Source organism: Podarcis erhardii (assembly GCF_964252035.2).
Source record: "Podarcis erhardii genome assembly, chromosome: 10".
Taxonomy (NCBI): Eukaryota; Metazoa; Chordata; class Lepidosauria; order Squamata; family Lacertidae; genus Podarcis; species Podarcis erhardii.
This window is the reverse complement of record NC_138500.1, coordinates 18,998,357-19,018,184: the sequence shown is the minus strand read 5'-3', so window position 1 is coordinate 19,018,184 and position 19,828 is coordinate 18,998,357. Positions and strand designations below refer to the sequence as shown.

At 42.7% G+C, this 19,828-nt stretch overlaps 1 protein-coding gene across 2 annotated transcripts in view; it reads left to right on the top strand.

Annotated features, from left to right (window-relative positions):
• The window catches only part of WNT5B (Wnt family member 5B), a 130,112-nt gene that overhangs the window by 10,823 nt on the left and 99,461 nt on the right, over positions 1-19,828 (top strand). The window lies entirely within an intron of this gene.

Here is a 19,828-nt window from a genome sequence, read left to right as displayed (position 1 = left end):
CTATCTATCTATCTATCTATCTATCTATATCTATCCATCTATCTATCCATCTATGTGAGAACATGAGAACAGGTCTGTATTATGTATTTATGTGAAATAAGAAGCTGCATAATTGCAAGTGCGGCAAAGAAGAACAGCAGTATGTTTGCTCACTTCCCAGTTCTCTTGGCAGAGACCAATCTTAGGGACCAGTTACATATTTTTGTTAGCAGATCAGCAATTTCACATTTAAAAACTCTCAGATGGATAGCATCTGGAAGCAGTGATTTGTTCATAAGAATTTTATCTCTTGTCACAACTATTTGTATCAGTTCTTCAGACTCCCTTTCTTTAGAAGTCAACTCAAGCACAGTATTTCGCCTACATTTTTTGCAGTGAAGACTAACAAAATTATTCATTTGGTTGCTCTGCAGTCTTCTTTTCTTACTTTAGCACACTTTTAATTCCCTTACCGTCCAGTGGTCAACCATCTTCCTATCCTTCTGAAGCCTTTAAATATATATTTTTGTTATTCTTAATTATTTTAGCAATACACTCCTGTAATAATACCAATAGCAATGCATATAGCAATGACAATGACAATACATTAATAATTCGGTATTATTATTTGCATCCTATTTGCATTTTTTGTCAGCTTGTATTACTTTTATCAAAGTTTATGTTCCTTTTTGTTCTCCTCATTGTAACCAAACTTCCATTTTCTGAAAGAAGCCTTCTTGTCTCTAATCTATTAGCTTCCTTGACTCTGCTCATTAACCATGCTGGCATTCTCTTGGACTTAGTGGTACATTTTCTGTTCTGGGGGTATCCATTCCAGCTGAGCTTTTATTATTGTGATTTTGAATAACATTCAGTGGTTCTGGAGACAGCTGACTTTCTTGAATTTCCCTTTCAACTTCCTTTATACTGATCTGTCGTAGGATTTTGTTTTTGTTTTTTTAAAGAAATACTATATTTTGAAGTAAAAAAATCTTGGGCCAACTCTACTAAAATCATACGCACTGTTGTTTTCCACATTATCAGAACATAAAGGTAAAGGTAAAGGTACCCCTGCCCGTACGGGCCAGTCTTGACAGACTCTAGGGTTGTGCGCTGATCTCACTCTAGAGGCCAGGAGCCAGCGCTATCCGCAGACACTTCCGGGTCACGTGGGCAGCGTGACAAGCTGCATCTGGCGAGCCAGCGCAACACACGGAACGCCGTTTACTTTCCCGTTGGTAAGCGGTCCCTATCTTATCTACTTGCACCCGGGGGTGCTTTCGAACTGCTAGGTTGGCGGGTGCTGGGACCGAACAATGGGAGTGCACCCCGCCGCGGGGATTCGAACCGCCGACCATGCGATCGGCAAGTCCTAGGTGCTGAGGTTTTACCCACAGCGTAGATTTATCTAATTCCTATTCTATGCGTGAGTATGTGTGAGTTGCCCATTATTCCAACACTCTTTTTGAGGCTTCTCTGATTTCATTCTCCATCTCAAGAACACCCTGAGCATTTGGGGGAATAGAGCGACAGCAGATCCCCATTAATCAAATTGAAAATTTTAAAAAATGTTGATGTTAATAGAACTGAACTTTCATTTCAGAAGGAAAGCACCCTAGATAACTGCTGTAGCATAGTGGTTAAAGACTAGGCTGTGAATCAGGAAGTCCTCGGTTCAAATCTTGCCTCTGCTAGGAAATAATTAGCTGGCCTTAAGGCAAGCCATTTTTTACATCAATCCCCTCACCCCAGTAGAAGCTGGTCAGTTTGGGAGAAAGAGGCACTGCCCCACCAACCTCATTCTGCTGTCAGCTAGTCATCATGTGGCTGCCTTCTGACACCCTGCCCATGGAGTGACACCGCCTGTCAGCTTCCTGCTCCTCCATATTCCTTGTAGAACTCATCAGGGGCATTGGGGCAAACCTGGAATTAATTGACTTTGCCTGTCATTTGGCTCTGGCACCATCTACTGTTGACCTCCCTGCCTTCTGCCCTGCCAGTCCCAAAGAGCACCAGCCACCAGCGCCACTGCTTCTTCCCTGTTTGCAGTATGAGGGATAATACTGAATTGCCTTACAGGGTTGTTTATAAGGATTTAAATGAGATAATGCATGTTAATTACTTTGAACCCTCGCAAGCGCTGTACAGATGTTAAATATTATTATTATAGGTTCTATTCAACTAAGTTCTTCTCAGGGTGGACCCACTGAAATAAGTAGCACCTTAGAGACCAACTAAGTTGGTTATTGGTATGAGTTTTCGTGTGCATGCAGACTTCTTCAGATACCCTGAAGAATAAGTATCTGAAGAAATGTGCATGCACATGAAAGCTCATACCAATAACAAACTTAGTTGGTCTCTAAGGTGGTACTGGAAGGATTTTTTTTATTTTGTTTTGACTACAGCAGACCAACACGGCTACCTGTAACTAAGTTAGCAATGCCCATTAACTTCAGTGGGTTTTCTTTGAGTAAGCCTAGTGTTAGATGCAACCCTGTTTATTACACATGTGGAGGGAAAATGCAACAACACCCAGTATATTAAAAAAAATAATTGTGGCTAGAGAGAGCCAGTATGGCGTTAGTGGTTAGTGCTGGACCAAGGACCTGCCCTGCCCAGCCATGAAACTCATTTGCGTGGCCTTGGGCTGGTCTCAGTCTAACCAACCTCAAAGGGTTGTTGTGCAGATAAAATGGGGAGGAAGATTGCCATATACGCCATCTTGAGCATATTGGAGAAAAGGTGAGATATAAATGCAATGAATACGTAGTATATAATCTATCTATCTATCTATCTATCTATCTATATATATATATACATAGAACATGGATTCAAGTATGATTAGGATCTACTTTTGCAGTTGATGAGCTAAATGTACACTGTGTGTGCAGTCTTGTGTGCTTAAACAGATAGACCTTGTCTTTTTATTTTTATTTTTAATGTGATTCTTCTTCCTCCATCCAGCTTGTCTTTTGGGGACACAGAATTGCAGTGGGAAGGGGTGGGACAGCACAAGGATTACCTTTGTTTGGAGGGGGAGTTGGGAGCCCAGTTTATAAGCACAAGAGCACACACAGTCTGGCCAACAGACCCTCAAGCTCAGGAAAAGTCAAAGGTCAGTTTGGAAAGTGATTTATCGCCAGCCATTCACTCATGGTTTCTGAGAACTGAGTAAAAGGCATAGGGCAGAGAGGGAGAAGGATATGAATCAGAGGAAGAAATGAAGACACAGATCACTTCTGTGTGCTGTTTAACTTTACAGGACTTACCCCCACAACACACACACTTAATGACAGCAATAAAAACTGGGACCAGCCTATGGCACCCACTAAGACTGTATTATGGCATGCCAGCCATCTTAAGTTTGTTAAAGAATCTGATAAAAGCCTAGATCAAGGGGTCTTAGCCATTTGTGTGCCCAGCCCCCTTGGCCAAACAAAAGCAGAAACAATACTCCCTTATTTGAACCGACGATGTATAGCCTTTTCTATACACAAGGCCTCACAAGAGCCTATCAAGCTGCCTTCTGTCAAGTCAGACTTTTGGTCTAGGTAGCCAAGCTCTGTCTACTCTGTATAGCAGTGGTTCTTCAAAGCCTTGGGTGGAGATCTCTCCCCTGCAACTTAACAGTTCAACCTAGTGCCTTCCACATGCAGGGTATCTGCCCTGTTACTGAACTATCCGTCTCGTCTACTGAAGGTGGGTGGCAATGCATTAACCACCAAGGCCGCATTTAGATTGGTTGCATACAGCAGGGGCCTTCTGAATGTTGTTGGACTGGACTCAGCCCCACTCAAGATGTTAAATGGTCAAGGATGATGGGAATTGGAGGGCTGCGACTTCCCCATCTCTGGCTTACACTCTCTTTTGCCCCATATCTTCTTAGCCCTAGCCACTATGCATTGGTATCAGTATCGGTATAGGTATAGGTATTGTAAGCCTGCAATTTATGCACATTTAACATTCAGCTTTATGCGCTCGGCAATTTATTACTTTTTTAAAAGAAGTGAGCAGGAAGGGGGGGGCATCTGGGGAGAAAGACTTTGGCAATCCCACCTGCCATTACACCCAATGTGTTTTGACTAGAAGTGATTTTCGCTTTAGGCACAATCCCCGGAGTGTAACCCCTGCGTAAGCTGCGGGCTTACTGCAATGTGTGTGTGTCCCCCCTGTACTGCTTCCAAAAATGCCTAGGCTTTGGCAGGTCTTCAGGGGAATGGAATTCCTCGGTTGGTGGCTACCTGCCAAAGAAGGCTCTCTGCTCATCCTTGTGGTCTTGATTTGGTAAGCTGAAGAGGGCATCCCCAGTCACTCTTAAAGGTCATAGTGGAGTGTCAGAAAGATAAGGGCAGCCTCTTGGGTATGCTGGACCCAGGCCATTTAGGGCTTTGAATGTCATCCCTAACATCTTGGATTGGGTCCAGAAAGGGATAGGGAGCCTTTGGTCTCTCATTCTGTTTTACGTACAGTGTTTAACTTATCCCTACAGTCCCAAGCATTGGTAACTTCAGAGCACTCTCGTCACTTATCAGTCTTTGCCCAACCATGAGACATATAGTACATCTGCCTATACAACATACACTTAAAGCGCCCCCACAAAGGTTGAGAAATGTAGTTTACCCTCCACAAAGCTGCAATTCCCAGCACCCTTAACAATCTACAGCTCCCAGGATTCTTGGGGGGCTGGATGTACTTTACATGTGCTTTAAAAGTATGGTGTGCAAACGGCCTCATCAGGAAAAACAGGTTATATGATGTGATGTGTACTTTGAGCAGTGTGAAAGAGTGCTTTAGATACTTATGCACAATTAACTCATGGAATTCATTGTCACAAGAGGTGACAGCCACTAGCTTAGACGGATTTAAAAAGGCAGTAGACAAATTCCCCATTAATGACTACTTATCATAGAATTGTAGTGTGGGAAGGGACCACAAGGATCATCTAGTTCAACCCCCTGCAATGCAGCAATCTTTCACTGAAAGTAAGACTCGAACCCATGACTTTGAGATTAAGAGTCTCATGCTCTACCACCTTGCTACCTCCAGGAGGCAGCTTGCTTCCAAATTATCAATTGTTGGGGGACAACAAAGGGTAGATGCTGTTGCCCTTATGCTTTACCTGTGGACTTCCTGATTGGCCACTGTGGGAAACAGGATACTGGACTAGAGAAGGCTTTGGGCTGATCCAGCTGGGCTCTTCTTATGTTTAGCATTTTTTTCCACTTCCATTTTGCTGCAAAAATATACCAAACTGACAGCGTGGGAAGCTGCCATTCAGCCTTTCTTGTGTACAGCTTGGTTATAGAAGCACGCCTGGTGGGAGCCTTAAAATAACCTCAGAAATCCAGCAGTGTAAGGACTTCTGTCTTGGATTTTTGGTCAAGCGTTGTGTGTTGTCAAGATAAATTCTGCCACTGCGTGGATAAAACCATATCTCCACACTCTTATACCTTGCTTTTTATACTACAGTTACTGCATCACTTGTTGAATTTCCTTCATTAGCTCATTCTTTTCATTTCAGTTGTCAAGGGACCAAAATATTTCCTTTCTGTTTTGCTGAGGAACGGGGGAATGCCACATATTAACTGGCAGACTCTACAGACTTTCTAGTAAGCAGAGGATGTGTGGCTCCACAGTTATAACAGAGATGGGGAACCTGGTGCCCTCTAGATGCTGCTGGACTGTAACTGCCATCATCCTTGATCAATGGCCATGCAATGTCTAGGGGGCCACAAATTTGCTTTTCTCTGTGTTAGAGTGCTTGGCTTTGACTTGTGAAGAAGGGTGAGTTTGAAGCTCTGTTCAGTCACGATGCTGACTAGCTGATTTGGGTCAAGTTACTCCATTCATCCAAAACTACCTGACACGGTGATTTACTTAAACACTGAGCCCTTAGAGAAAAGACAAGGTAAAACTGTAACAAATACACACACAGGCCTGGTATAACACTAACCCATGGTTTGTTTAACAAACCATAAGTTAACAGCAAGTTGTTCCAAAGACAATTTTTCCAAAGTTTTGTTTGTTTTGCAACTTCTTTTGCCTAGTGCCTTTGTCGTTTGCTGAGTGTCTGAGATGAGGTGGTCAAACAAACCACGGTTAAGGAAGGGTTCAAGATTCATATATAATGCAATGCCATAGTTAAAACAAACAAATATTCATAAATCATGTCTTCAGGTCATGGTTTATTGGCAGTAAACTAACCACAATGAAGCTGCTAAGCAGGGTTTACACATAACACTGAGCCACAGTTTAATAAACCATAGTTTATTAAATCATTATTTAGTGAAGTAGGCTAGAGACATATTTAACAGGTGAAACAGAGGTGTATGGTAACATTCCTTCTTCCTTTCCTGTAGTCCTTAATGAAATACTGGAGAATTCCTGTCTCAGTTATGTCAGTTATCAAAATTGCTTGCTATCAAAATTCATTGTGCGTTCCCTGCTTAGTATCATGGTAATGTATCTTTAAATCTAGAGAGCTCCACTTTACACAAATGTTTGCTTATCCAAATGTTTGGAATATTCTCAAGGGCCATTTGGATAAATGATTCTGTATTTGTAATTGCTTGATTAAGGCTAAGCCCAAAGAAAATAGAAACCCAGTTCTCTGGATTCTACAAGAGCCATACATTCTTGGCAACGTCACAAGGAGGCTGTTTGGCAATTGTGCCTAGTCTTCCCTTTCTTTAGATAAACATGGATGGAAGGGCAGGACAAAGCCCTTGCACTAGACAGAGCACATCCTGTTATCTGAATGGTTTGTGAAGTCATGTAGCCAAAGAAAGGGACCTCAACTCCTTGGTAAACCACATCCTTTGTACATATAGGAACCCAGATTCAATTTCCAGTTCAAATAATATCAAGTAAAAGGGTCAGGAAATATCTCTATCTAAGACTTTGGAGAGCCATTGATATTCAGAATATACAATAGACATGTAATTTTATTTTTCACAGCTGTTGGTTTTACTTATATTTTGATAATTTTTTAGGCTAGCTGGTTTTTAACATTCAAGTTTATGACTATTTTAATTAACGTTTTATAGTAAACAATTTAGAGGTTATAAATGATTAAGTGGTAACTAAATCCAGTTAAATAAAATAAAATAAAAATAGATGGACTATTCTAAGGCAAGAATAGCAAATACGATGCCTTCCCGATGTTTTTGAATGACCACTCTCATCAGCCAGCACACAAATGCATGTAACACCATCAGCATGTATACAACCATCATTTGGGGAAGGGCTGTAGCTCAGTAACAGCTGAGCTTTGCATGCAGAAGGTCCTAATTTAAATTCCCAGCATTTCCAGGTAGGGTTGGGAGAGAATCTTCTCTCAAATCCTGGACAGCCACTGCCAGGCAACTAAAGAATACTGGGCTAGATGAACAAATAGGAAGCTGCCTTATATCAGATTAGGTTCTACTTTTTCCTTGATTCCACTCCACAACACCAGTTATTCCCAAGAACTTCTTGGAAATTAAACTTCCCCACCTCACCCCACAGGTACACACATGCAGAAGATCCCTACTTGGGAACAAGAGAGGGAGTCATATGGAGGGCATCAGCCATATTATATTATACATACCTTTATATTTTGTATGTAAGATTATTGCAGTGCCCTGGGTCCTGGCATGCAATCAATGTGAACTAAATGAACTAAGCCTTTGGGATGCTGTGTGTCAGCTTGATGGACTGTTTCCTCCAGGTGCAGAAAGATTCTACTTCAGAGCTGATGAATCCCTGATAAAAGACAGAGAAAAGTCTCCATCACTAGAAATGTGGTTAAATATTCTGAAGAATTGTACTAGTTTAGTTTGAGTAACTCATGCTGTGGGTTGAATTCAAAGCAGTGCTAATGAGTCAATGTAAGCATTTTTACTTTCCTAGTGGAATGATCCTCATTCTCCGTCCCACCCCATCCCATCAGACTTCAGAATTGCCACCTCAAATGTTCCAGAATCATTTCAAATGAAGGGATTGTAAAACCACACACACACAAACATGCCTGCTTGACTTCTACCCATTATAATCCAGTAGGATGACAAAAAGTTTTTAATCCTTAGCTTGATCATGCCCACTGTGCTCTCAAGTCTTTGGGTAATGAGATGTGTCCTTTTTAATTTTCTTTACACATCTAGAGGGTCCTTTTTGCTCCTCATAGCTATGGTCTTGCAACCATCAAATGCTGGGTTTATAACTTGTACATCAAGATTAATTTAAGTTGTATCAATGGGGGAAAGCGTATGGTTTTTTTTTGTGTACACTGATTAAAAGAATGCCGGCCTGTACCAAATAACCTCAGTGTCTCATCACTGATGTTTCCCAGAACTGAGGCCAGACAGTTTGTCTTTCATTATGTAGTATTGTCTAAGAAACATTGTTTAACTGATATCGGATGGGAAACTGCGATGGTTCTGAGTGTTGTGCCTAGGGCATGGAAATTCCCATTAACCAAAGCAGTTCAAATTATATATAGCTAGTAAGATCTGTAGGTTACACAGCCCATCTTTCTCCTTGACTCCATCCCCCAAGGGTCAGCGAGGAAATCTTGTGGAGAGTACACCACTTCAGCTCCAGTTCCAAGAGCGAAGGACCACCCGTTCTACTACATCAGCAAACAAGATACCTCTGGCACTTAAAAAAGCATTAGTGTTAGGAACTGTCAGTCAGAATCCCACCCTTTTGTAGTCTGTCCTACATATTCAGGTCACATGAGCTTTTCTGCTCTGGGGAGGCTGACTGGTTCCCATGGAGTGGGGGGAGGAAGAAACTGGAAATGGGTTGTTTGCCAATTCAGATAAGGACCAGTTCTAATTGTTGATGGTTGGTTAAAAAAAAATATCAGCAACATGGTGGTGATTTAAAATAGGCCTTCACTTTGTGTACATTTGCTGTGATGGAGTGATGGGCTTTCTCTTCCACTCCCCCACCCCCCAGTTTCTTCAGTTTTGGAAAACTTTTCCATTCTTGGGAAACTAAACTAAGGAGGGGGACTTGTGTCTCTCCCGTTGTTGCTGGACTCATATCCCATCATCCCTCGGCCACAGGGTCAATGGTCAGGGCTAAAGGAAGTCAAAGTCCAACAATGCTTGGAGTCTACCTATTCCCCAGTCCCTATCTAAATTATTCTCAACCTTTCCACACCTTGATGTTGCCATTTCCCAAAGTAGGAAATGGGGTATGTAGGAGAGTGAATGTGTTATTTTACAGCTGAACGAGTAAATCTGTCAATTTCTGTTTCTCTCAGTTTCTGATTTTTCCATTCTTAAATTCAGTTCTCCATATTTTCAGATCCGTTTGTAATTTATTCTTATTTTTATCGTAATTATTCGTAAGTTTTGAATAGATTTTATGTACGTAGATGTCGGGCTCAGGAGCAGAGGCACAGGGGAGAGAGGAAATGGAGAGCGAAGGGGAAGAATCTGAGGGCAGCGTAGGGAGTATGACAGTGGCATGAGAGATTCCATGAGCTTCTCCAGCGAATCAGAAGATTCCCAGAGGGGGGCGCCGAGGGCCAGGGCAAGGGGGATCCCAGGGGGGATGCACCAGAAGCAAGGGGCCAGCGGGGACTCCCAAAGCAGCAGCGGGAGATCAGGACCAGCTCCCCCACCAGAGCGTAGTGGGGGGGAAGAGTCCCATGTATCAGGGCCAGCGTCTCCTCCAGCAGGGAGAGAAGATGAGTCAGGGCTGACCACGCCTCTATCGGAGAGTGAGGGAACGGAGGGGAAGTCAGGTCCAGCTAGCCTCCCCGAAGGGGGAAGCAGTGACAGGAGCAGTGTAACGGTCAGGAGAAAGGTTGCCGGCTGGGCGCACGCGCCAAGTTCGAATGTACAGGCGTGCGGGACAGCAGAAAACCCGGATTGGGAACCAGGTCCTAAAGCCCGCCGGAGGCAGGGGGAAGACTCAGGGGACTCAGCGTCAGAAGAGTCTAGAAAGGGCAAGACCCCAGCGGACAGGCGGACCCAGAGGAGGAAAGAGCAAAGGAAGAGGTGGAGCAAGGCTAGAGTCTTAAACTGGTGTCTGGGGGGAGGAGATTCAGACGGAGCTTCAGCGGTCTAGAGTTTGAGACGTAGAGCTGCGCGCCGCGGCTTTGAAATCGAAACTGAACTTCAATAAAGACTTTTGTATATAACAACGAACTGGCGTTGGTCCTTTGTGAGCTGGGACCTCGGGCAGCTCTGACAGTAGATAGCTTTAATTTTATTAATGTTTAATTGTTTATTTAATTATTGTTTTTTCTATGTTTTTTAGTGATTCTTGTTTTTATCTGTAAACTGTTTTGAGTCTTGTAAGGGGAAAAGGCAGGGTATAAATAAATATAGAATGATTATAATATTTTTTTTAAAAGCCGTAATGAAAATTCAACAGCATTTTAGTGTAAATTCCTCCTAAGCTATATGTTACTGTATACAGTTTTGCCTAGGGTAATTTATTTACAGTATATGTAACTTTCACAAATATATCCATTTTTGTGCAAATTATTTAGCTAAATAACTGTATCGTACTGCAAAATTTAGTGAAGGGGGGATTTCAAAGGACAGCTGTGTTTTGGTTCACATATTGTTCTGGAAAGAGCGAATCAGGTAGGTTTGCTTTTAAATGCAAACTTAAGTGACTTTTCCCCCTCATCCCTAACTGGGGCTCCTGTTTTCTCCCCACTATTGTAGGTCAGCTGTAGTGTTCTGCAACAAGTGCAATGTAGCCTTGGGTTGAAAAAGTTTCCCTTCCGCTGCAGTAGAAGGTAGCTGTATATCAGGTGTTTGGCCCTCCAAATCTTACTGAACTAGAACTCCCATCAGTTGCAGCAAGCATGGCCAGTGGCTAGGGAGAATGGGAGTCGTAGTTCCCAAACACCTGCTCTATGTGCTACATGACTAGAAGATAGAGTTTTCAGTACTATAAGGAAGTTCAAAGTTCTGTCATACATGAATCTACTCCTGGTCCCCCCCCAAAAAAAAATCTATCTTAATTTTGGAAGAAGGGGTTGGAGTTGGAAAACCTTGCCAATCTGCTGAGAAGCATGCAGAAATTGATTGGTAGATCCCAATCTCTCTTCTGTCCACCCCTGTTCCACTGCTACTGGTAGCCACTCTGCAAGGTCTCTAGCAGAGACCTTTTTTATCAGCCTATTAATCAGAGATTCTTTTAACTAGATCTGCTGAGATTGAGCCTGGAACCTTGTGCATGCAAAGTGTGTGCTTTACCATAAGCCAGGGAGAGAAACCAGGGGCATGCTGCAATATTACACATACCTTATTTCCTGAGAATCACAGGATCCCTTCTGGCCCCAACCCACCCAATCAGCCTCCAGAATTGTTTAGCCTTCTTGACATCTCTATCCAAGGTGTTCAGCAGGAGTTAACCTCATCCTCTGAAAACAATCCGATGCTATGTACTCTTTAAGCCATGTGCCACTAGCACATGGACCTTAGAACTGTAGAGTTGGAAGGGATCCTTGGGGATCGTCTAGTCCATGTAGAGACTGAGGATCCTTTTCTATAATTATTGGTCAACCATATTCCAGGCCCAGGTCACAAGGCAAAGTTCACACTCTTTCCCCACTTCTGTTGTTTCCTGGTTTCGCTTTTACAACCCATATGGAATTAGCTCTATGTTCCTGATGTGCTTGGGCTATCATTTCAGGAAGAATCCTATTCAAAGAACTGATAGCTGACTGGGTAGTCTAAGGGCATCAGCTGTCTACTCTGCCTACTATTCCTCAGTTGAATCAAAAGTTTTTAACAGCGGCCCTCTCTGTGTCTACAGAAAATGTTTTGTTAAGTTAGATTTGACAAGCATCTCACTCCTAGACATGTGCATATGCTGCAGATACTCTCAGGTTGCTTCCAAATGGCCTGTTCTCGATGGATGTTCATCCTGATCCGCTTGCAAAGTTTGAGGGAAGGTGATATACGTCTCCTATTTATTAAGCATTCATTCTGATTTGTTTGTGGGGATGTTATATTATTATTATTATTATTATTATTATTATTATTATTATTATTATTATATACCATCCTATACCCGCATTTACACTTTCCAGTGCATTTCCCCATCACTTTCTGTATGGCAAAAGTTCATTTAAAAAAAAAAGTGCTGAACCTCCTTCAATGCCAGCAAATTTTAGCTGTGCAATTAGAGCCCCATAGCAAAAACAGTGGCAGTTTGGAAGCAACCTCAGTAGCTTGCCCAAATGCTGCTACACTGTCATCTTAGGCTGGAGTGCATGCTTTTTTGCAATGCCTTTTGACTGCAGTGTAAATTATCCCATATTACACACAGTCCCTCCACCTAACTTGGCACAGTGCAACTCTTAGTCTACAGCAGTGTAATGATGATGGAGGCTATTGCCAACACAGCTGCAGAGTTCTGTGTTAATAGGACATCACCGCTTGCAATGCCATTGCAGTTTCATAGCTCTTGTTATGTACCTGTGCAGTGCCCTATCCTATACTAGGCTGTTTAAATTGGCTGTGGAAACCCTGGCAAGAGATCTTGTGAGCTCAGTGTGCTTTGGCAGTGAAAAAAGTGGTGGAAAAGAAAAGCAAATTGATAGAGGATAAGTCTATGAATGGCCAAGATTGGGCATCTGGCAAGACCTGCTTTTCAGCAAGAGGGTGAGGGATAGCAAAAGGCAGGTTGAGGTTGGTAGAAAGCATCTCGTTTGTCCTCATGGATGAGCCTCTAGTGCTGGTTGGCTACTGTGGGAAACAGGATGCTGGACTGGAATATGGAACTTTTGTTGTTGAACTACAAGTCCCATCCACCCCAGTAGGTATGGCCAATCTCTCTGCATTCCTGTGTTGCATCCCTGTATTAGACTGCTCTGGCAGTGCTCATCTTCTGTTCCCCAGCTTGCAGCATGGCTAATCTCAATACATTCAATACTCAATACATGTATTAGGTCATTCTACCTAATGTTTAACTTCAGCATGCCACGTCTACCTAAATTGTTTCTTGGCCAATCCTCAGAAAGCATGACAAATCTTTGGCCATCCTCTTCTTTCCTCAATCTTTTGAAAGTATTTGTAGACCCTTGAGGTATTGTGCTCCATCCTCCTTAATCTTTTTGTCCCTTTGGGCTAAGCATACGCAGGTTCCTTCAGTTGTAACATAGACTTAAAAACAAGATTTAAAATATATATACTTAGTGAAAGCACACAAACAAATTCAAACATTTGGTGATCATGCAAACAAGCTGTCTTAATCTTATGGATAGCCCCTTTGCTCTTACCCTGACAGCTGTGACTCAGCAGTGTAGGCCATTTTGGGGGTGAGTGAGACATAGGTTGTTGAGGTCCCCATCCCTAATGAAAATAGTCTCCAACCACTGTCAAATCACAAATCACATCTGTCTCCATTGACTGATCCATAAAAATCACAGACCTGCTGCTTTGCAGCACTTTTCACAGCTTAAAATCATGGATCCAAGGTACAGGTCCTCAAGGATCCTCATATTTTTGTACAAGGCATCACCACAATTCAGGACAGTTTCAGGGTACACAAAATAAAGTACTTCTTCGCCCAACACACAGTTAAAACTATGGAATTCACTATCAGAAGAAGCAGTGATGGCCACCAACTTTAAAAGAGGATAAGATACATTCATGAAGGAGAAGACTATTAATGGCTACTAACCCTGGTGGCTATGGAGGCAGTAATACTTCTGAATACCAGTTGCCAGAAACAACAGGAGGGGAGAGTGCTCTTGCGCATAGGTCCTACTTGTGTGCTCCCAAAGGCGTCTGGCTGGCCACCGTGAGAACAGGATGCTGGAGAGAGTGCTGACTTGGGAACCAGGGTTCAATCCCCACTCAGCCATGAATCTCACTTGGTGACCACAGGCTAGTCACTTCCTCTCAGCCTAACCTACCTCACAAGGTTGTTGTGAAGATAAAATGTGGAGGAGACGTATGTATGCCACCTTGAGCTCCTTGGAGGATATAAATGTAAATCATCATCATCCAGCAGACTCTTCTTATGCTGAAAAATACAATCAGTATATTTGTCGTCTTATGTATAAATTATGAAGAGGATCTGCACCTTGGATGATTGTAAACTGTAATCCGATGGGGTGTTTGTGGGGGGACCTCATGTAAAACCATGCAAATTCAAGAGGATCCATTTTAATTCACTGCAGCTGAAAAGCAAAGTGTGTGTTCTGTTATCTGTGGGGTGGAATGACTTGGAGGAGGTAGGGACAGATGCACTAGAGGAGGAAGTGCCTACAGCACTTTCTCAAAATTCCAGATGTGCCTGTGGGTCCAGAAAGCTTGGCAACTGCATACAGTTCTTAAAACTACATGATATTTTGCCCTACATGAAACTTGGCAATATTTAGCCAAGCTGCAACAGGCCCGTGAACAAAGTTCCACTCTCAGATGCCTGGGAGCCAAAGTGTTAAGTTTCTGCAGACATGCATGGAGACCAACATCCCATCTCATAAAACACATTTACCTTGGGGTGAGAAAACCTGGCACCAAACACTCGCTCCAGCCAGTGCAAAGCTGAGGCAATGTTTCCCTCTAATTAGCTGGTATTTGCTATAATAGCTATTATGTTTCTGGTTATAAAGTCCTGAGGACAATGGCTCCTTCTTTCTTTACCCAAGGGTTGGGGGGGGGGGAATGAAGGAAAATCTGGGTTACTATTCCCCCCCATTGATTCCCCCCTCCCTTTTGCCGTATCACAAAAGATAGGAGGTTCTGCCGAAGAGGGGACAAGGATGGAAAACATGTTAGGCTATGAAGGAAACTAGACAAAGCCTTCAATTCTCTTCATTTTTTATTGAATCACTAGTATTGAGGGTGACCCATTTCTCAAAAAATATCACACAATCAGCAGTTCTACCTTGAGCAAGAAGTGAGGCTTGGAACCCAGACAGCGTTTGAGTTGAGAGACTGATGGGAGAAAATATCTATCATCTATCTAATATCCAGTCTCCTTGATAAGTGCTCTTGATGATGATGATGGGTTGTATCCAACTAACGTTCACTCAGAATAGGCCAATTGAAATGAGTGAACCAAAGTTGTGTCCATTCATTTCAATGTATCTACTCGTAAGTATGAGTAGCATTAAATGCAACCTGGTTATAGAAAATAATTAATAAACTGTCTTCCGTATATGTAGTGTCTTATACCAGGGAAAGCAAAAATGGACAGGTCTCGCAAACTAAAATAGGCAATGGGGAAAGTGATAGAAGAACAGGAAGTTAAGGACAGAGAGGGAAGGAAATGGACAAATGACATCATATGTGTTTAAACCAGGGCTGGAGAACCTGTGGCTCTCCAATAATTGGACTGCCATCCCCTTCACTCTTAAATAGTCGCCACTGGCTTGAAGTCCAGCAACGTCTGGAAAGCCAAAGGTTCCCACTCTTGATACAGTGGATATTATTGGACTTCAGCTGGAAAGGCTGGGATTAAATTCCAGTTCAGCCATAATGCTCAAAGGGTTGTCTTGGGCAAGCCACTATATCTGAGCCCAACCTACCTCACAAGTTTGATGTGAGGATAAAATGGGACAACCCCATGTTTGTTATCCTGAACGACTTGGAGGATAGAAATCAGCACTGGCCCAAGACATTTTGCTACCTGAGGTGAAGGACAGGATGGCATCCCCATTTTATGTACAGAAACCAACTACTGGCAGCTGCATCTTACTTAAATCATTGGCAGCTGCAACCTTTGCCACACCTGAGGGCAGCAGGGTAGTTTAGAGGGTCCTGGACAGGCCATGTGGCACACACAGCTCTGTCCTCCAAAGAGGAATTGGCCTTGGAGCTGCCACTGCTGCTTCCCCCATCGTCTGCTGCCTGAGGTGTTCACTTCATTCTGCCTAACAGTAGAGCCGGCCCTGATGGAAATCTATATCAATAAATGTTATTGCAACACATGCAAGCATGTAGCTTCCAGTTCCAGCACAATTAGAACAGAAAGTAATTTTATTTGCAGTGCCCCCTAATTGCATTAAAAGTTGAAACTAATTACATCTCTCCTTAATTACAAATTATAAAATAAAGAAGGCGTTTAAAATCTGCACAGCCAATTGTAACAATAACAATGGTATGTAAACTTGCCAGCAACAATTAGAACACCCTTCTGCCTCAGGAGGCTGAGATCACCAAGAACAGTTTTTACCCTGGAAACGCTTGGCATCAAGTCTTGAGGTCTGTTTCTAGCTTATAACATGGCTAAAGAACAACAAAAATCTGAACTTGAATGCATGACAGAGGTGCTGCATGACGGGTGGGGAACCTGTGGCCTTTCAGATGTTGGACTACAACTCCCATCATCCCTGAGCATTATCCAAGTTGCCTGGGACTGAAGACAGTTGCAGTCCCAACAACTTCTTTAAGGGGCACAGATTCCCCACCCTTCTGCTATGCACGAAGGCTGGTATTAGGCAGTACAGAACTGGTCCAACTTAGCTAGATCACTCTTGAAGAGTTTTGGAGAAAAGAAAGGGGAACAGTAAAATGGGCAGAAAGAGAAATATACTGTTGTCAAACTCTAGCCACAAGGATGGCATATTTGTTTTGAACAAGTTAGTAATTCTTGGATTTTGGAAGGACATTCTGGAGAAGATCAGGGATACTACTGCCTACATTCATAATCCAAAAACTTCTTTAAAAATGTTGGAAGAGGACTGCGAACTGATAACACATGTCTGTTAATTCCAGCTAGAATCTGAATTGCAACTTTCTGGACATTTTCTGCTGTTAGGTCTATGTTGGATAGGCTTGGATCTGGACAATATCCTTGTTGACAAAACATGTCGGAAGACTGAAAGAAGGAACAAACAAATCCAAGTTTATTAAAAGATTTTATTCATCCCTTACTGGGATACTAATTTTCAAGGGGGCTGTTTTCACATCTGTAAATATCTATAATTCTCTTTAAGTCTTGGACACTATAAGAATAGCCTTGCTGGGTCAAGCCATCTAGCCCATCCTCTTGTTCTTACAGTGGTCACCCAGATGCCCATGGGAACCTTCAAGTAGGACTGTGTGAATCAATTACACACTTTTCATAATAATAAGGAAAGATGAATTGGAAATTCAGGTATAGATAGAGAACAAACATAAATATAACCTCTTCCCATATGTTCGCATGCTGGTAGCGCTCCTGTTGTGACCCACCTTGGATCAGGCTGTGACCCACTGGTGGGTCCCAACCTGCCAGTTGAAGACCAGTAGCCCATAGGGATGATTTGATTATCATGATGGCCTGAGGTTTTGATATATGCACAATAAATATATTTTTCCGTTGAATTTGACACCTGGTTGCCTCTTTAAGACCTGAGAGGCTGGTATCAAATTATGGAACCCGTGGATCAGGGTGCTTTTTATGTGTAACCTCCTCAGGAACTATCTACACAGAGGAGCAGATGTGGAGGCAAGGGCAGGGTTGGCTAGCTGTATTTGTTAATCACTGCACTTGAGCATAGATTGTTGTTTTCACTGTGTAAATCCTGGCACCACTAGAGTTCGGCATCCTGCCCAGTGCTTGGTGTTCTTCCCTTTCATGCATTTTACTATAATTTCACTCTGTATATATATATTAATCAGGGGAGTTGCCTCTCCAAACGCTTCTTGCTTTATGGAAATGTTTCACAGTACATGTGCCAGAATGCAGACGCCCAAGCTAGGTCTAGAAAAGCAGATTACTATTGTCAGAGAGACAATAAAATGAACGGATCAGCTCGTCAGCTGCCCAGTGTATTGCCTCATTGCTTCCATGTGCTACTCTTTTGGTATTCATGTCGGCTCTTATGTGTACGTTCTTGAGGCATAGATTGAAGTTATTTGTCTAGAGTCCAGCACTGTATGCCTTATACTGGTGGATTTCTAGATATAGCCACAGTATGTCTCTGATAATTTACCAGAAAGCAAGTGCTACTAATTCAATAGTACACTTTCCTGCAGGTGTTCTTAGGACAGCATTCTTCTTGTCACACACATGAGGAAGGGAACAGATTCCTTCCAGTCAGCACAAGAGGATAGACTGATCAGTGTCCCCTAATCAAAGATACGTGTATTTGTTTGTGTATGTGTATTGGAATTCCAGTTCCATCTTCAGGCAACATATCTGAACTACAGAACTGGAACCAGTGCAATTTGGCTAGAGCAATTTGCAAGTATTGGTGCAACTGCGGTTCCATGCAATTTGGCTGGTGCTTCTCCTTTAAATTTGGCAATCCCTGCTTCAGGCAGTGTCATGTTTCTTTCCCCAGCAAAGGGGAATGTTAAGTCCTAGGGTATCCATGGTGGGCAAAATCCTCTTGGGACACTTTTGATGAGTGTTTGTGGCACCAGCATCATGTGAGATCAATAATGCTTGTTGGAGCGACAAGAAAACAAATACAATTCCTATGCACCATCTAGGTAAGTTGAAGTACTTGGATGAAAACTGATACAGTGCCACAGGAGTCACTGCCAGGAATTCAAGCTGCAAAACACATGAATGTCCATAGAAAAGAATGCTAGTGTCAAAATTCACACTCACAATACAGTGGGGAACACATGGGCAGGAGTGCAAGGAAACATCTGCTTCTACTACAGTGGGGCCCACACATGGTAATAGATGTGCTCTGCTTATATTTTACAATCTTATTTAAAGATAGTCATTGATACCAGACAAAAAATCAGTGGCAAGTGAGATCTGAACAGAAATGTGCAGCATTCAAACTGATGCCACTGACAATCTTATCCATAAGTGAGGTAAGGCTTATTAAACTCAGGGGTACTTATTTCTGATTGAGGCTGCAAGAGTTAGCTGGCATAGCACAACTTAGTCATTTAACTTTGCTTAATAGAGACCACACAAGGGGTGAGTACTCTTGTACTCAGATTCTACTTGCGGGTTTCCCATAGGCAATGGGTTTCCCAGTGGTTGGCCACCGTGAGAACAGGACACGGGACTGAATGGGCCATTGGCCTGATCCCACAGACTCTTCTTATGTTTATGTTCTTAATATTAGGTTGACAGTTAGGCATTGAAATTCCTGCTCCATTATCATTGTAGTTCCTCATTTGTAGGCAGGTAGGCAAATATATTCTTCCACCTAAAATATTTGTATTACAATCCCAGCTTCAAAATGGGCAATTCCTTTGCTAGGGACACTGCTTGACTGCGTTAAACATTAGGGATACTGGAGTGCTTGTGTTTATCCTCAATTACTGCTGTAATGAGTAGCTAACCTATTTATTCTGTGTATGTTTAAGCTTTGATTGAATTGCCACAGACATTTCATTGCCATTTGACGCCATTGCATACAATCCTATCCACCGCCCACACATCTCCCTGTCAACTTATAGTTAATATCCACAGAAGCTTATGCCACAATAAATTTGTACGTCTTTGGTTAGCATCTGTTTGGAGTCAATGAAAGAGTGCGCCTTCAGGGGTAAAGTCAAACCATTGGAGAGTTACAGCACCTGCTGTGGCTGTAGAAACAGATATGAGAAAGACATGGTTTGTTGCAGCTGGGGCACATGAAGGTGTCCAGTTGTGTTGATGCAGCTGTACCATGGCGTTCCTTCTTTCTGCACTCCTTTATGGTGCCACAAAAGCATTGTCACCATCTGCTAGAGCCCCATTCTTCCATTCCCATCTCATCCCATCCCAGATCATGGATTCCCGGTTCCTGAAACTGTTGAAGCCTCCCAAGTCAGTTTTTAAGAGCCTGCATATCTGCTCCTGTGAAGTGAATAATGTTGGACTGCAGACGCCTGCTTTTCCAATGGAGTTGAAGGCACTGCAAAGCTCTAAAGCAGTGTGTACATCTGTGGATGCACATGGGCAGTGAAAGAGCAGTTCATCTGCCTTTTGCTCCTCTGAAGCA